Source organism: Canis lupus, chromosome 6 (assembly GCF_003254725.2).
Source record: "Canis lupus dingo isolate Sandy chromosome 6, ASM325472v2, whole genome shotgun sequence".
NCBI classification, from domain to species: Eukaryota; Metazoa; Chordata; class Mammalia; order Carnivora; family Canidae; genus Canis; species Canis lupus.
The window spans coordinates 75,946,169-75,964,669 of NC_064248.1; positions in this window are offsets into that span (position 1 = coordinate 75,946,169).

Sequence of the window (18,501 nt, forward strand, 5' to 3'; positions counted from 1 at the left end):
GTACGTTGGTAACCACGCTCCATTATTTCTAGCTCCTTATAATCTCATACATGTTCTTTTCTCTCCATTGTTTCTGTGGTTGACTTGGTTATTTCTGTGGTTGCCTTTATTATTTTCTCATGGACTATTGAAAAAGTCTTGTAACTGGTTTCCTTATTGTGCCCTCCAACTCACCCTCCATACTGTAGGCACAATAATTTTTTTTAAATGCAAAGCATATCACAGTACGCTTTGGGGAAAAATTCTTCAGTGGCTTTCTATTGCCTATCACAGTATGAAATCTAAAGTCCTTACATGGCATATCGGATTTTGCAGGCTGTGGCTCTGACTCTTTCGGTTTAAATCTGATTTTTAATCTAACCAAATTAATAATAGTATCTACAATTTACAAAGCACAATGTGGAGATCGCATTCATGATCTCCTATAAAATTTATAGCATTCCTTTATATTGGCAACTAAGTAATATTTATAGATATGTAACACATAATTTTAATGCATATTTAATAATTTGTTAATATTTATAATTATTATGATTTTACATAAATTGAGATTAAGAAAAGTTATCAGCCCAATGTCCCATAATGAGTTAGTGACATCGCTGGGTATTAACTCAAATGCCAGTCAGCCTACTGCCAGAGCCCAGGAGTCTATATCCCACAGAGTGGCCACAACTAACTACTTGAAGTGCTTCGAATGTGCCATGATTTTTAATCCAGGTATTATTTACATTGGGTTACTGTTTCCTTCCATTTTTATAAATAAAAGAGAGTTGAATCACATTTCTTTTTAGTTTGCATAGCTTGTATTCAAAGGAAATCTGTCACTCAACAATTTATCAAATTTATTCCAAAAATTAATTGTCAAAAAGTAGATTAGTTTTCTCATAATAGTGTGACAATTTTTAGGCCTGAAATGTCTCTTGAAACAATTTATCAAATTTTAGATCTACTGCCTAAAATTTCATCCCAGAATGAGCAAGAAGTGAACTAGAAGGTCTTCTTTGCATTTTCATGATAATTAATGCTGGATACCTTGAATACAAACTTGGGTTTTTCTTGACAATTAGCTGATGTTTTCTCAACCTTTACAATGGAATAAGCAGTACTTGATGCATCGTAAAGATTTCTTTTCTTAAATGGATAAACTAAGCTGTGAAAGTTTTCAAGATGATAATGACAAAGTCATGACATTTATTTATTTTGCTCCTGTGGAGACAGACTCATTGCAAGCTTCTTTCATAGAAACAGAAAAAAAGAATGTATTTTGTGTTAAAACTTGAAGGGTTGGAGTGATTTCAAAATATGCACATAGCTAGGAGGTATATATTTATGCTTTTTGGAGGTTGCTCTATGTCATTTTGACGGGGAGACCAGATGTAAGTAGATACAATAAGAAACCACTATAAATTTTCCTCTGACGACTCCTGTAATTGCAGCAGTAGTTCAAAGGCCTATGTTTAATTTAGAGATGTACCTGCACGGGAAATACTGAATTATATAAACGTTCATTTTCTAAATGTTTGTCCTACTTAGCGCATACGAACGCAACTTCCCCATGTTTTGTTCTTGATGAGATAAATGAATCCATAATCAGCCTTTGCACAGAGAAAATGAGCAGTAAGAAAAAATTCCCATTAAAGTTTGTTCTGAATTATGTTTTGTTTTTCTAGCTCAGTACTGGAGACCTCCCTATGTTTGATAACCTCTTATGTATCTATCATCACTGCTAACATTTCTTTCTCTAGTCCCAGTGGCAAAGGTATGTGTATTTCATTTCAGATGATATTTCAGCCCATTTTAAAAGAGATAAGTGGACCATTTTCATTGTGAACATGAATTAGTGAATTAACCTCACTGACCTTCAATTTTCTTGTGTAACACAGAGTAATAAAAGCACCTTTATGGGTTTGGTGAGTATCAAAAGAGATACCATTTTTGCTGTATAAACTGACAAGTTGTGAATATTCATGATCTGTAACCTATGAATTATTCTTCTCAGCAGTCCCATCCTAGAAAGACTCTTAAGGGATAATTTTCTATGCTGAAAGAATGAAAATATTTGCGATATTTTAAAATATTTTAAATTTGTAAACCTGTTTAGTAGTAAGAAGACATTTCCCATTATTTTTCCTTCTACAAAAAAGGTATGACAACAATACACAACTTGTAGGATTCTTGCACTAATTCAGTGAAAAAACTACACTAAAATCCCTCAGAAGAGCACAGGACATATAGTAAGCACTCAGTAAATATATTGTTATTATTAATGTTGCACAACCAAGTCCACAGGCAAATATTTGGAGGCAACAGGGACCAATATAGAAAATAATCTATTATTCTCATTACATAAGGCTAGTTGGTTTCCTCCAGTGAACATGCCCCAAGAAATTGGATACGAACACGGGCTGAAGATTGTGTAAAGAAACATTTCCTCTTCTCCTTTTACTGTATTCGCTCCATAAACACATTTTGTAAATTTCCCAAATAAATATTTGATAGGTGTCAACCCAGTGAGCTTGAATTAGTAAGAACAAAAAATAAAAGCCAAACAAACAAAACGGATTTCTTAATTGGAAGAAGATAACCCATCAACTACGAGACCTAACCAAGAATTGTGAGGATTATTTACTTAAATCCTGAAGTACTTTTACTTATGTGCTATCCATTGCTCCAAGTACTTTATTAGCTAATTTAGTGATTATGATATATGATATGGGAACATCTGTTACTATTTCCACTTACATATAGCAAAATTTCGTCACATAAAGAACACGTAAATTTTTTAAAGCACGCATTTAGCAACTGGAGTTGATTGGAACACAAGTAGTCTAGGTTCACAGCCTCTGCTGTTAATTACTACATAGGCTTTTTCTAGAAACTTTAGCTGCCCTCTCTACGACAGCTTCTTTCTTTGACCTATGCAAAATGTTCAATATCCCACCTCTTGGCCTTTTGGCTTATTGGGTCATGGACTCAAATTCAAATGAGAATGATTACTATCTTATACTTGGTCAGGCAAACATGGTTATCAGGAGCCCTCATGTCTCAAAATAAAAACGTAGATGTTCTTTTCTTTGCTGTGTGAACCTAACTTATTCCACTGTTTTCCATAATGCATTATTTGTATGTGAGTTTGTGTGTGTCTATTTTACAAGGGAGGATCTACGGTTAAGTAAGTGGGAAATGCTAAACAAATTTAAGTTGAATTTTTAAATCCTAGGACTCCTCAAAAACTTTGATATTTCGTGTATGTTGGGATTACTCACAGAGGAAATTAAGGAATAAGAAAAAATATTTCACAGCCTCATTTTGATTGGAATTTTTTTTATACAGAAAATATCAAAATCTCACACACATAATGCTTTGAAGGAAAGATTTTTTGAAATGCTTTGTTACTTTGAGACATAGTTTCTTATTTTTCTGGAGAAGAGTTTATTTTTTATGATTTAAATTAGGCAAAAATCCTATAATTTTGAAAAGAGGAAAGAAAAAAGCTTGTATTTACATTGCTTTGTTTCACCACTATGATTTGATGTAAAATCTGTTAAAATATCTAGAAAATTTATTCCTTAGGAAGCTGGAAGATAAATTAGAACAGCAGGCTGAAATTTATACTTAAACTAATAGAGGGCATCTTGCAAATTTATGTCTCATTTCTTAATGACAGGAAATCTCTATTACTCATCTTTGTATCTCTGTGCTTAACAGAGTTTCTTTCACAGAACAGGTCTGGATGGAATAAAACTTTCAAGGCAAACTTTCTCAAAGAAATTCCAAGTAGAAATGCCCATCGAGAGTGACTTAAGATATTTTTTCCCAGGGGGCACCTGGGTTGCTCAGTGGTTGAGCATCTGCTTTTGGCTCAGGGCGTGATCAAGTCCCATATCAGGGTCCTTGCCAAGAGCCAGCTTCTCCCTCTCCTTCTGCTTATGTCTCTGTCACTTTCTCTGTGTCTCTCATGAATAAATAAATAAAATATATTTTAAAAAATATTTTTCCCAGAAACATTGCAATACTCTCATAATGCAAAAGTATATCATCTATCATCTATCTATCTATCTATCATCTATCTATCTTAAAACCAACAAAAACTTGACTATGACCAAATACAGAAAAAAAAATGATGCTAATTGATATAGAAAAGAACTTCTGGGGGATCCCTGGGTGGCTCAGTGGTTAAGTGCCTGCCTTTGGCCCAGGGTATGATCCTGGGGTTCTGGGATCGAGTCCCACATCAGGCTCCCTGCATAGAGCCTGCTTCTCCCTCTGCCTGTGTCTCTGCCTCTCTCTCTGTGTGTCTCTCATAAATAAATTTAAAAATAAAAAATAAAAAAAAGACTTGCTTTCCTATATAAAAAAAAGAACTTCTGAAGATATGAACAGCAGTATTTAAAATGAAGTGCTTTCAATTTTTCACATTCTTATCTTCGCCTAGTGTTATAAAATAATTACTATTCCAAAAATTAATTTTTAAAAAATAGATTAATTTTCTCATAATAGTGTGATAGGTTTTAGACCTGAGATGTTTCTTGAAATCTAGGAACTTCAGTCCATGATGCTCAATGCTTTGTATATAAATTCTACAAGAAACATGAAAGATTTATTTAACAAGCTTTATTGAGTGTCTACTAAGTAATCATTCACTCTCTTCTCTCTCACCAAAGTTCAATATTTTTATAGATCCTAAAGCTGGCAATCAACACCTTGACACACAGTTATGTTAATTTGGAGCATCAGAAACATATCCAAAACCTGCAGTTTTGGAAAAACTTGCTTAGCTATTTTGTAGGACTTAGACACAGAACATTAATTTTATTCACACAAGCTATGCCGTTGTGTAATTAACAGTACTGCTACTAAAAACATAAAAGATCACAGAATATCCTAGCCCACTGTCCTGCAAGCCATATAGGTCAATGTCCATTGTCTAACCATTGAGACACTTGAGGTGTTCCAAAGGACAGAGTAGGTGTTAGAAGTATATAGCAGTGGTTCCAAGGTGATTCAACTCAGGCTGACAGTGCTGCTTATCTACACCCACGGGAAGTATAGATATAGAACTAGAACATAGGAAGAAAACACCTTCTTCCAGACTCAAATGTGAAGACTGCCTCTGTTAACATTTGGCCCAAACACTTCGACTTTAATACCCTGTCTTCAGTACACGGAATTGTTCTTTATATTTAGATGTGACTGATAGAACTCTTCCCCGATAGTAGAATATGGAGTTCGTTAAAATATTTATCTTTTGTTATACATCCTTTTCTTCTGTCTCCCCATCTCTATCTTTCTTTTTCTCCACAGCTGTTTAAAGATGTTTTTTTTCTCCGCAAAAATTTTTCAATATGTAATGCTCTGACTTCAAAACAGGCCGTGATGATGACATATACCCAGACTTTAAATATCTATCAGTGACCTATGTGTTACCAACTTAATGAAGCCTATAAAAATTTCAGATGGTTGGTAGATTTTGCTTCATTTTAATAGCAATTGTTAGACTTAAAGTAAAACTATCTGTTCTATATTTATAGCATGAATGCCTCAGGACAAAAGCAAATCTCTTCCAAATGCAACCTACTTCCTTAATAAAGATGATATTCATTTGAGATTCCTTTGGTCAAATCTTTCAAAAAACGCATCCCACGCACTCTTACATAGAAAGGTATTAGAAGATGTCTAAATAAAATAATAAAGCCAACAATGAATATATTGATTTAAATAGTAACTTTATTATACACTTTAATTCTAGAATTCTATCCTATAATGAAATATACATACTAAAAAAATGCATACAAGTAAACTTTCCTTTTACTTTAGATACAGAATTTTTACTTTATTTTGAAAGCACCACAAAAATAAAACACCAAAAAGCAAAACAAGGTAGGCACTGTAATTATTTTATAAAATTTCTGATATTTAATCATTTCAGGAAGCAGAACTCAATGTCCAAGAAAGTTTGCAACAGAAATAGACCCACATATGATCCAGATATTGGAGTGCTGGGACACAGACTTAAAATAGTTATTATTGATATGTTCAAAGAAATAGAGGAAAATGTCGAGAGAGAGCTGGTTTGTGTAAAAAAAAAATTCATATGGAAATGCTTATGAAATATAATCATGGAAATAAAGAACTTGATAGATTTATTATAACAACAAATTAAACCAGCAGAAGGAAACAATAGTAAATTAGAAGACAGAGTAATGAAAGGTTTCCAAATTGATACACAGAGACAAAGAGAAGGATGAAAATGCACAAAAGAGTAAAAGGGTCATGGTGAAAGGATTTAAAGTAAATATAATTAGAGCATAAGGAGGAAAAATATTTGAAAAAATAGTGGTTAACAATTTTCTAAAACCAATTAAAGATATCAGGCGGTGTGATTCAGGGATTTCTATGAACCTAAGAATGTCAGACAGACCACTCTTAAGCACATAATAGTAAAATCTACATTGCTTTCAAAGAAACATCAATGAGTCTAACAGCTTACACATCAATAGAAATAGAAAAGCCAAAGACAAGAAACTGCATTGTTAAAGTGCCGAAAATAAAGTAGCTTCAACCTCAGATTCTACACAAAGCAAAATTGTTCATCAGTAAGTAATGTAGAAGAAAGAATTTCTAGACAAAGATTGAGATAATTTATTGTCAGCAGACATGCAGTTCACAAAATACTGAAGGGTACTCTTCAGACAAAGAAAATAATCTCAGATGAAATCACAGAAGGGAATAAAGAGCACCAGAAAGATAAACTGTAGGAAGTACTACTGGGGATTAGTGTCTTAGTCAGGATCTAGCCAGGAGACGGAAACCAAACCAGTTATTAGAACTGAGGAAATCTAGTGTAAAAACTTGTTCACTAGTCAAAGATACTTAACTATTAAAAGAGGCAAAATAGGTCCGTAAGTAGACTGTGCAAGGCAAACAAAACAAACAAACAAAACCAGCTGCTGTTTTGAGACTGAGGGAGAATGAAAACTAAAAGAACTGAGGACTTACGAGCTTCGCCCTACTACCCCCTGCTTCAGCCCAAAGCTGAAATTCAGACTTTTACAAAAAGACCATGGCTCTCTCAGGAACAGGCCACATCACGGTGGTGAAGAAACTTTCCCGAGGGCACAGGCCACAACCTAAGGTCTTTATAAATGACCAACCACGGCTGGAAAACACCAGCAGGCTGGAGCTGTTGTCTGGAGCTCAGCTCCCTTTGCTGGCAAAGGTGTTGGAGAATGTGACCGTAGCTGCTATGCAGCCCACTGGGGCTTCCCAGGAGCAGCCATCGGGTGGGGGGACATGGGTCCAGACGGGGCTACCACAAAGGCACAAACAGGAGCTCGAGAAAGAACTACTGGGTATGGAGAGCAAGGCTTGATGGTGTGGTTGAAACTGGTCTTTGAGGTCCATAGGGCATCCACGCCAAATCCATGGACCCGGTCGGAGGCAAGTGCCTTCTTGCTGCTATTGCTTCCATTGTCAGTAGGGCCCTCTACTGACAAACTCTAACTCACATTGACCCAGATGGCAAGGAGAATTGTTCACAGGGCAGCCAGAGTATCACAAAGCCAGAGTATCACAACGTATATTTGGGGCCAAGAAAAATAACTTGATAATTGGGTCACTGATAATGTGTCTGGTATGGTTTAATAGTACCACAGTACATGTTAATAATAGCATAGAAATTGGGAGTGGGGTGAAAAAGTTATTTTTCTAAGATCTTTGGCATCTCTTAAAAAAATGGGAGGCATACTAATTTGAAATAGAATGTATCAAGTCAAGGATATTTATCTGAATCTTGAAGGGACAGTTAAAATCGAAGACAAATAGAAGCTGGCTTTGAAAATTCCCTAAGCAGGGACTCCTGGGTGGCTCAGTGGTTAAACATCTGCCTTTGGCTCAGGGCATGATCCTGGAGTCCTGGGATTGAGTCCCACATCCGGCTCCCTGCAGGGAGCCTGCTTCTCCCTCTGCCTGTGTCTGCCTCTCTCTGCGTGTCTCTCATGAATAAATAAATCATAAAAAAGGAAGAAAATTCCCTAAGCAGACAAAACCAGTTTAGTTATACAAACAAAGCTTAGTTGAGTTTATTTTGCAAGACTAACTTGATCTGGGTCATTTCTTGCTTATGTACTGGAAAATTATAAACAAAAACTTAAAACTTTTCCAAAATTGATATGAGGTAACCACTAACCAATTCCTTATCATTTCAGAAAATTCTGATATTATAATCAGAATAAATGTGAAGAATAAACAGTCACTGCCTCTTCACTGTAAGTCGTATTATAACAAAACTTAATAAAATGCTTTATACTCCTGAGCCTTTCTGTGTTTTAGTTTAAGTGCTCCTGGTTTGCAAACTGCCTTTTTTGGTTGGGCGCACAAGAAACTTTTACTCATTACTACTTTGATGATTCATTGGTTTTTACTTCTGTTGTTTCTCAACTTTTGATAGAATTTATTAAAAGGATAACAAAAGACAGTATGGCTGATAAGTTCAAAAAGGGAACAAATAGAATAATTAAACATGATTGATCCCACAAATACAAGAAAATGAATAGAAAAAAAAAGAGATATACAAGAGCAAAAATTAATATGGTATACTGAAACCCAAATAAATTAGTATTTATATATGGGTATATGTTAAATTCTCAATTAAAAATAATGATTTTAGAACTGGAATGAAAATATAAAGAAAGACCAAGATTCGAAGTAAAATGAAGAAAAAAGAGATACTGTAAAAACTGAGTAAAAGCAAGGCAGGGAAACTCTATAATAGACAACTTGGACTTGGAGGCATAAAGTATTATTAGGGCCAAATGGGACTTTTTACAATAATAAAAGGGTTAATTCAACAGAAACACAACAGTCCATAATTTATATTATGATGCAATTAATAACATGGACTCAAAATACCAACAGCAAAATCTGGCAGGATTATAGGAGACATAGGAAAACGTGTAATTTTAGCTGGATATTTTATCATAACTCTGTCACTAACTGAGAAAAAAAAACAGACCAAATTCAGTAAGGAATAGAAGATTTAGATATCTTGATTAACAAAATGTGCTAATTTACATGCTTAAAGCGCAACATCAACAAATGGAGAATACATTTTATATTCAAGTACACATGGAACATTTACTAAAATTGACCAATTATTGTGCCATAAAGCAAGTCTCATCATAATTCAGAGCATTGGCTGACCATAGAGAACTTAAGCAAGTACGCAATAATAAAAAGATGACTAGAAAATCTCCCAATACTTTGAAGTTAAGCTACACACTTGTAAATAACCCATGGGTTATTTCAAAATGAATATTAGAAAACATTTTGAATAAATTATATTAAAATGCTACTTATCAAAACATGTGGGACCAGCTAAAGGGATATGTTTATATATAAATCCATAAATTAGAAAATAAGAAAAGGCGAAAATTAATGATTATAATCATCTATCTCAAAAAGCTTCAAAAACAAAGCAAACAAACAAACAAACAAAAAAACAAAACCCAGCAGCAAATTATCCCCAAAATATGGGGAAAGGGAAATAGTGACAATGTGAGAAAATTAATGAAATAAAAACAGACATACAATAAAGGAGATAAAAAAAAACATGCAAGTTGATTCTTCATAAAAGTAAATAAAGTCGTTCATCTTTTAGCAAGATTGACCAAGAAAAAAAGAGAGAATAAATGAAAAAACCACTTTCAGGAATAGAAAGGAGGATATAATCACATACCCTATAGATATTACAAAGTTTAAATGAGGATAGTATGACAACTTCATACCAAAACTGAAATTGAAATAAAATGGAAATTTCTTGCAAAATAATTTAACAAAATTAAAATTAAAAAAAATCTTTATAATCTCATATTCATCCAATAAATTCAATCCATAGAGCCTCCTCACAAAGAAAACTCCCAGAAAGACCCATATTGCCTGCATAGTTAATGAAGTCAATTCTTTCATTTGTGGTGTAATAATACATGAACTCTTTCAGAGGGTAGAAAACGAGGTAAAACTGCCCAAGTTGTTTTTTGCGATCAGTATTATGTTGAGAATAAAATAAAAGAATGCTAAGAAAAATAAGGTATAGAACATTTACACCATTCTAAACAGAATATTAATGAATCCCAGGACACTGAGTGATGGAGTGTCTGCCTTCGGCCCAGGGCATGACTCTGGAGACCCGGGATCGAGTCCCACGTCGGGCTCCCTGCAGGGAGCCTGCTTCTCCCTCTGCCTGTGTCTCTGCCTGTCTCTCTCTGTGTTTCTCATGAATTAATAAATTAAAAAATCTTAAAAAAATAAAATATCTTAAAAAAAGAATATTAATGAATCCAATTCAACACTATATTAAAAAGATGACACTCCATAACCATGTGAGTTACTCTCAGGAATTCACTTATGATTTGGCATCCAAGGAATTCACTGCTTAGCAAGATGGAGAAAACTCATGTGATCATATCAATGGATACAGCAAAAGCTGTTGATAAAATTCAAAACCCGTTCATGATAAAGACTGTTAGCAAATGAAGAGTAGATAGGAATGTCCTTAACTTCATAATCTGCAAAAAAAAAATCCTTGGCAAAAATTATTAAAATTTCTTCTGTGTAGAAACAAGATAAAGATGTTTACCATCACAATTTATCCAGTGTTGAACTGTGAAACAGGCTATTCCAATAAGGTAAGATAAAAAGTATAAAGTTGGGAAAGAAAAAACTGAAGCCTTGACCATGGATATAGGAAACCCCAAATAAAGTACGAATAAATACTTGGGATTGGTGACTGAATTTAACAAAGTCACTGGATACAAGGTCAATGTCAACATCATTTGCATTTCTGATCACTTTTAATAAATTAGAAAGTGGAACTGAAAATATATCTTTGAAAATAATTTTTGTATATGCTTGGAGAGAGGAAGATGGCAGCAAGGTAGGAGGAACTTAGGCTTTCCTCATCTCATAAATGTAACCAGATTGTATCATCTTACATCTAGATCACAATCATCTTAGATACCCCAGAAACTGACCGTAAGACGAGCAGAACAAATCCCACAGCTAAAGGTAGAGAAGAAGCCACATTGCAGAAGGTAGAAGTGCAGAGATGTGGCTTGGGAAAGAAATGGATTGTGGCCACTGGGGGCTGAGGGGGTGGGAGACGTGGTTGTGCAGGGCCAGGGAGGGACTAACACATGGGGGAGTGCGTGGGGAAAGTGAACCCCGGCCACTGCCTTGGAGCACAAGAGGTGCTGGATTTCCTGAGTTCTTGCAGGGCTTAGAGCCTGGAGTTTTAAAGCTTAGCACACTTGTCTCTGGGAGAGCCCTGAGGACATTGGGGCTCCTCTTGGAGAGAAGACACAGTGAGCACCCCTGGGACATGCAGCATGGACGAAGGGACCTGCAGAGGCCTGGGACACAGATGGGAGGTTAACTGCTCATCTCAGAGCACATCCCAGAGAGATCGTATTCATGGAGACAGCTTTCCAGGAACAAAGGAACTGGTTGGCACCATTTCCCTCCTCCACCCCCCAACCTAAGCACGGGGCCACCTGTGGGAACCAGCACAGCACCAACACTTGCTACCGAACTTTCTTATACCAAGGCCTTCACACCACCCGCCCCATAGTCAGGGGGAACTGCCCCTCTCACTCTCACCTGCTAAAGCATGATGGGTCCCCTCCCCCAGAACACAGAGACCTTAACCTCTGCTCACACCGTGTCTCCCAAGGGAAGAGTTTTCAGAGCTTTGGTTCCAGTGACGGTGGCAACAGATCTCATCTCACAAAGCAATCAGAGCACACCTCGTTACACCGTGCCACGTCCAGGCCAAGGACCAAACCCTGCCCACCACAGGCAAAGAGAGCTTTTGCAGATAACTGGCCTGAAGGATAGAGTGGCAAGGACAAAACAGCAGAGCACCTGCAGCGCACGTTGGAGACGCTCAGAAGCACCAGGGCTTGGGGAACAGGAGACACCACACAGCAGAGCACCCCAGGACCTCTTCATTGGGCTATTCCCTGCAAGAACGGGGGGTATAGAAACAGGCACAGAGATTTAGACAAAATGAGAAGATAGAGACATTTATTCCAAACAAAAGAACAGGACAAGGCCACAGCCAGAGTTCTATTAAGTAAGGTGCCTGTTAGAGAATTTAAAGTAATGATCATAAAGATATTCCCTGGATTTGAGAAAAGAGTGGAAGATGTGAGTGAAACCCTTAACCCAGAGATAAAGAATAACACAGCAGAGGCAAAGAGCTCAATAAATGAAATGAGAAACATGCCTCTCAAGGTGCTTAAATTTCTTCTTTTATTTCTTGGTTGACACATTCATTTTTTTAGTAGCATGCTATTTAGCTTCCATGTATTTGTGGTCTTGCCAGATTTATTTCTAGCTTTGTAGCATCGTGGTCAGAAAAAATGCACGGTACGACTTCGATGTTCTTAAATTTGTTGAGGCTTGTCTTGTGGCCTAATATGTGATTTTTCTGCACAATGTTGCATGTGTACTTGAAAATGTGTATCTTGCTGTTTTAGGTTGGGAATGTTATGATTCTAAACATTAATCCCATCTGTTCCAGTGTGTCATTCGAAACCATTGTTTCCTTATTGATTTTCTGTTTAGGTGATCTGTCCATTGATGTACACGTGGTGTTAAAAGTCCTCTACTATTATTATATTATTATCAATTAGTTACTTTACATTTGTTATTGACTGTTTTATGTATTTGGGTGCTCCTATGTTGGGTGCATAAATATTTACAACTGTGATATCTTCTCATTAGATTGTCCCCTTCATTATTATATAGTATCCTTCTTTTTATCTTGTCTTTGTTTTAAAGTCTATTTTGTCCTGGGGCACCTGGTGGCTCAGATTGTTAAATATTTGACTCTTGATTTCAGCTCAGGTCATGATCACAGGGTCATGAGATGGAATCCCAGGTTGGGGTCCACACTCAAAAGGGAGTCTGGTTGAGATTCTCTCCCCCTGCCCCTCCCCCTGCTTGAGCTTTCTGCCTCTCTAAAATAAATCAATAATTAAGTAAAATATTTTCAAAATAAATTTAAAAAGCCTATTTTGTCCTAGATAAGTATAGCTCCTTCAGCTTTCTTTCACCATCGATTTACATGATAGATGTTTCTCTATCCCCTCACTTTCAATCTGCAGGTGTCTTTAGGTCCCCTGAATGAATCTCTTGTAGGCAGCTTATAGATGGGTCGTGATTTTTTGTTCATTCTGTCACCCTAATCGTTTGATTGGAGCAGTTAGTCCATTCACATTCAAAGTAAGTGTTAGTAGATACGCATTTATTGTCACTTTATTTTTTGTCATTCTTTCTAAAGATTTTCTCTGATCCTTTCTTGTCCTTTTCTCTTTCCTGGTTCGCTGCTTTTCTTTAGTGATATATTTGGCTCTTTCTCCTTATTTTTTGTCTATTTATTAGTGGTTTTTATATATGGTTATCATTAGTTTGTATATAGCCTTTTCTGCATATCGCAGTCTAGATTAAATTGATGGTCATTTAAGTTTATTTTATTTTTTTCAAAGATTTTATTTATTTATTCATGAGAGACACACAGAGAGAGAGAGAGAGGCAGAGACACAGGCAGAGGGAGAAGCACGTTCCATGCAGGGAGCCCAATGCAGGACTTAATCCCATAACTCCAGGATCAATCCCTGAGCCAGAAGGCAGATGCTTAATCACTGAGCCACCCAGGCATCCTGTCATTAAAGTTTAAAAGCATTCTTTACTCTTCTCCTCCCCACATTTTTGGTGTATGTTGCTATATTTTCTATCCTTTTATTTTGTGAGCTCCTTGACTAATTTTTTATAGAAATATTCATTTTTACTGCCTTTTTGTTTCCTACCTTTCCACTCCTTTCCACTCAAAGGGTCCTCTTTATTATTTCTTACAAGGCTGGTTTAGTGGTCATAAATTACTTTAGTTTCTGTCTGTCTGGGAAACTCTTTATTAGTCCTTCTATTCCGAATGATAGCCTTGCTGCATAGATTATTTTTTATTCTTGATTGCATATTTCCCCATTCAGCAACTGGAATAAATCATGCCACTCTCTTTTGCCTTGGAGTGTTTCTGCTAAAAAATTGCCTGCTAGCCTTATGCATTTCCCTTGTAAGTTACTATCTTCTTTTGTCTTGCTGCTTTACATTTTTTTCTTTATCACTATATTTTGCCAATTTCATTACAATATGTTTTGGTGTGTGTCTGCTTTTGTTAATTTTTATAGGAGTTCTCTGTGCCTTCTGAATCTGGATATCTATTCCTTCCCCAGATTAGGGAAGATTTTAGCTATTATTTTATCAAATACATTTTTACCCCATTTTCTCTCCTCTTTCTCTGGGATTCTTCTAATATGAAGGTTATTTTATTTGATGGAGTCACTGAGTTCCCTAAGTTTAGTCTCATTTTGCATAACTCTTTTTACTCTTTTGTTCAGCTTCATTACTTTCCATCAATCTGTGTTCCAGGTCAATGATTTGTTCCTCTGTTTCTTCCATCTTGTTATTCCACAAATTCAGGAACACTGAAGTCATACCATGCATCTTTTCTGGCCACAATGCTACAATACCAGAAGTGAGCCATAAGGAAAAAAATCTGGCAAGACCACAAATATATGGAAGTTAAATAACATGCTACTAAAAAATAATGAATGGGTCAACCAGGAAGTAAAAAAGTACATGGAAACAGGCAAAAATGAAAACACAATGGGGCAAAATCTTTGGGACGTTGCTGAACTAGTTCAAAGAAGGAAGTTTTTAGTAATACAAGCTTACTTCAAGAAGCAAGAAAATTTTTCAAATAAACAACCTAACCTGATATGTAAAGGAGCTAGAAAAAGAAGGACAAACAAAACTTATAAAGGAGCTAGAAAAGAACAGCAAATAAAACCTGAAACCAGCAGAAAGGAGGAAATAATGAAGATTAGAGTAGAATTAAATGATATTGAAACTAAAAAAAGAATAATAGAAGAGATTGATGAAACCAGGAGTCAATTCTTGGGGGAAAAAATCAGCAATTGATAAACCATTAGCCATACCTACCAAGAAGAAAAGGGAAAGGACTTAAATAAAATCACAAATGAGAGGGAGAAATAACAACCAACACCACAGAAATACAATTATAAGAGAATAATATGAAAAAGTATATGCAACAAAATTGGACAACCTGGAAGAAATGGCTAAATTCCTAGAAACATAAACTTCCAAAACTGAATCAAGAAGACACGAAATTTGAACAGACGGATAATCAGCAAAGAAATTAAATAAGTAATCCAAAAACTACCAGCAAGCAAAAGTCCAGGACCAGATAGCTTCACACCTGAATTCTACCAAACATTTAAAGAAGCGTTAATACCTATTCTTCTCAAACTATTCTAAAAATTAGAAAAGAAAACTTCCAAATTCATCTGTATCCTGAGAGACCAAAACCAGATAAAGACAACTCTAAAAAAGAGAACTATAGACCAATATTCCTGATGAACATAGATGTGAAAATCCTCAACAAAATACTAGCAAACCAAATTCACCAAAACATTTAAAAAAAATCATTCACCACAATCAAGTGGCATTATTTTCTTGGGTTACCAGGGCAATTTGATATTTACAAATCAATCAACTTGATACAATGCATCAATAAGAGAAAGGACAAGAACTGTATGATCATTTCAATAGAGGCAGAATAAAACATTTGACAAAGTACAATATCCATTCATGGTAAAACTCTCAACAAAGTAGGTTTAGAAGGAATATACCTCAACATAATAAAGGCAATATATGAAAAACCCACAGCTACCATCATCCTTAATGGAAAACAACTGAGAGTATTCTGCTAAGGTTAGGAATAAGACAAGGATGTTCACTCTCATCATTTTTATTCATTATAGTATTGGAAGTCCTGGCCACGGTAATCAGACAACAAAAAGAAATAAATGACATCCAAATTGGTAAGGAAGAAGTAAAACTTTTACTATTTGCAGATGACATGATACAATATATAGAAAAGCCAAAAAACTTCACTAAAAACTGCCAAAACTGATAAATGAACTTACTAAAGTTGCAGGATATAAAATCCAATTCCAGAAATCTGTTGCATTTCTATACATTAAAGTGAAGCAGCAGAAAGAGAAATTAAGAAAATGATACCATTTATAATTGCACCAAAAACAACAAGATATCTAGGAAAAAACCTAACCAAAGAGGTAAAAGACCAATACTCAGAAAACTAGAAGATGAAAAAATCAAAGACAACCAAAAGAAATGGAAAGACATTCCATGCTCATGGATTGAAAGAACACATATTGTTAAAGTGTCTATATTACCCAAAGGAATCTACACGTTTAATGCAATCCCTATCATACCAACTGCAGTTTTCACAGAGCTAAAACAAGCAATTTTAAAACTTATATGGAACCACAAAAGACCTAGAATAGCCAAAGCAACCTTGAAAAAGAAAATCAAAGGTGAAGAAGGCATCATAATTCTGGACTTCAAGTTATATTACAAAGCTGTAGTAATCAAAACAGTTTGGTACTGGCACAAAAATAGACACATAGATCAATGGAACATAATAGAGAACCAGAAGTAGACCATCAACTCTATGGTCAACTAACCTTTGACAAAGCAGTAAAGAATATCCAATGGAAAAAAGACAATCTCTTTAACAAGTGGCAATGAAAAAACTGGGCAGCAATATGCATAAAAATGAAACTATACACTAAAATAAATTTAAAATGGATGAAAGACTTAAACGTGAGACCTGAAACCATATAAATCTGGGAAAAGAACACAGGCAATAACTTCTTTGACATTAGCCATAGCAACTTTTTTCTACATATGTTTACTGAGGCAAAGAAAACAAAAGCAAAAATAAACCTTTGGGATACATCAAAATTAAAAGCTTCTGCACAGTGAGGGAAACAATCAGCAAAACTAAAAGGCAATCTCTAACAAGGGAGATTTTTGCAAATGGCATATCTGATGAATGGTTAGCATCCAGAGTATATAAAGGACTTATCAAACTTATCAAACTTGTTTTGGGGGTTCAAAACAAATAATCCAATTAAAAACGGGCAGAAGACATGAACAGACTTTTCTCCAAAGAAGACATCCAGATGGCCAACAGACATGTGAAAAGATGCTCATCATCACTAATTGTCAGGGAAATGCGAATCAAAACTACAATTAGATATCACTCCGCATCTGTCAGAATGGCTGAAATCAACAACACTAGAAACATCAGGGGATCCCTGGGTGGCGCAGCGGTTTGGCGCCTGCCTTTGGCCCAGGGCGCGATCCTGGAGACCCGGGATCGAATCCCACGTCGGGCTCCTGGTGCATGGAGCCTGCTTCTCCCTCTGCCTGTGTCTCTGCCTCTCTCTCTCTCTCTCTCTCTGTGACTATCATAAATGAATAAAAATTAAAAAAAAAAAAAAAGGAAACATCAAGTGTTGGCGAGCATGTGGAGAAAAAGGAACTCTCTTGAGCTGTTGGTGGGAATCAAACTAGTGTCTCCACTCTGGAAAGCATTACGGAGGTTCCTCAAAATGTTAAAAACAAAACTATCCTATGATCTAGCAATCACACTACTGGGTATTTACCCAACAAATACAAAAACCAAAACCCTTACTCAAAGGGATATATGCACCCCTATGTTGATAGCAGTATTATTTACAATAATCAAGATATGGAAGCCACCCAGGTGTCCATATATAGATGAATGGATAAAGATGTGGTCTACTTCTACAGTGGAATATTATTCAGCCATAAATAAAATGAGATCTTGTTATTTGCAGACATGGATGGAGCTAATGCTAAGCGAAATAAGTTGGTAAGAGAAAAACAAATACCATGAGATTTCATTCATATGCGGAATCCAAGAAACAAAACAAATGAGAAAAGGGGAAAAAATAGACAAATCAATACACAGACTCTTACTTATAGAGAACAAACCAGGGGAGGTGGGTGTGGGGATGGGTGAAATAGGTGATGCGGATTTAGGAGTGCACTTGTGATGAGCACTGGGTGTTGTATGGATTTACTGAATTACCAGATTGTATACCTGAAAGAAATATAACTATGTTACCTAACTGGAGTTAAAATAAAATTAAAACTTAAAATATCAGATACCTACAAATAAACCTAATGGAAGACCTTTACAGATAAAGTTACAAAATACTGAGAAAATCAAAGACCTAAATAAATAAAGAGGTATTTCAGATCCATATACTGGTAAGCTCAATGTTGTAAAGATGATATTTCTTCCATAGGTAATCTACAGATTCAATATAATTCCAATAAAAATCCCAAGAGATATTTGTTTGTTTGTTTGTTTGAGAGGGAGGGGGGGATAGAAACAGACAAGCCAATTAAAAGTGTTCGTGGAAATCTAAAAAGCCAAGAATAACAAAGATGATATTAGGGACGCCTGGGTGGCTCAGGGTTTGAGTGTTTCCCTTTGGCTCAGAGCATGAGCCTGGCTGGGGT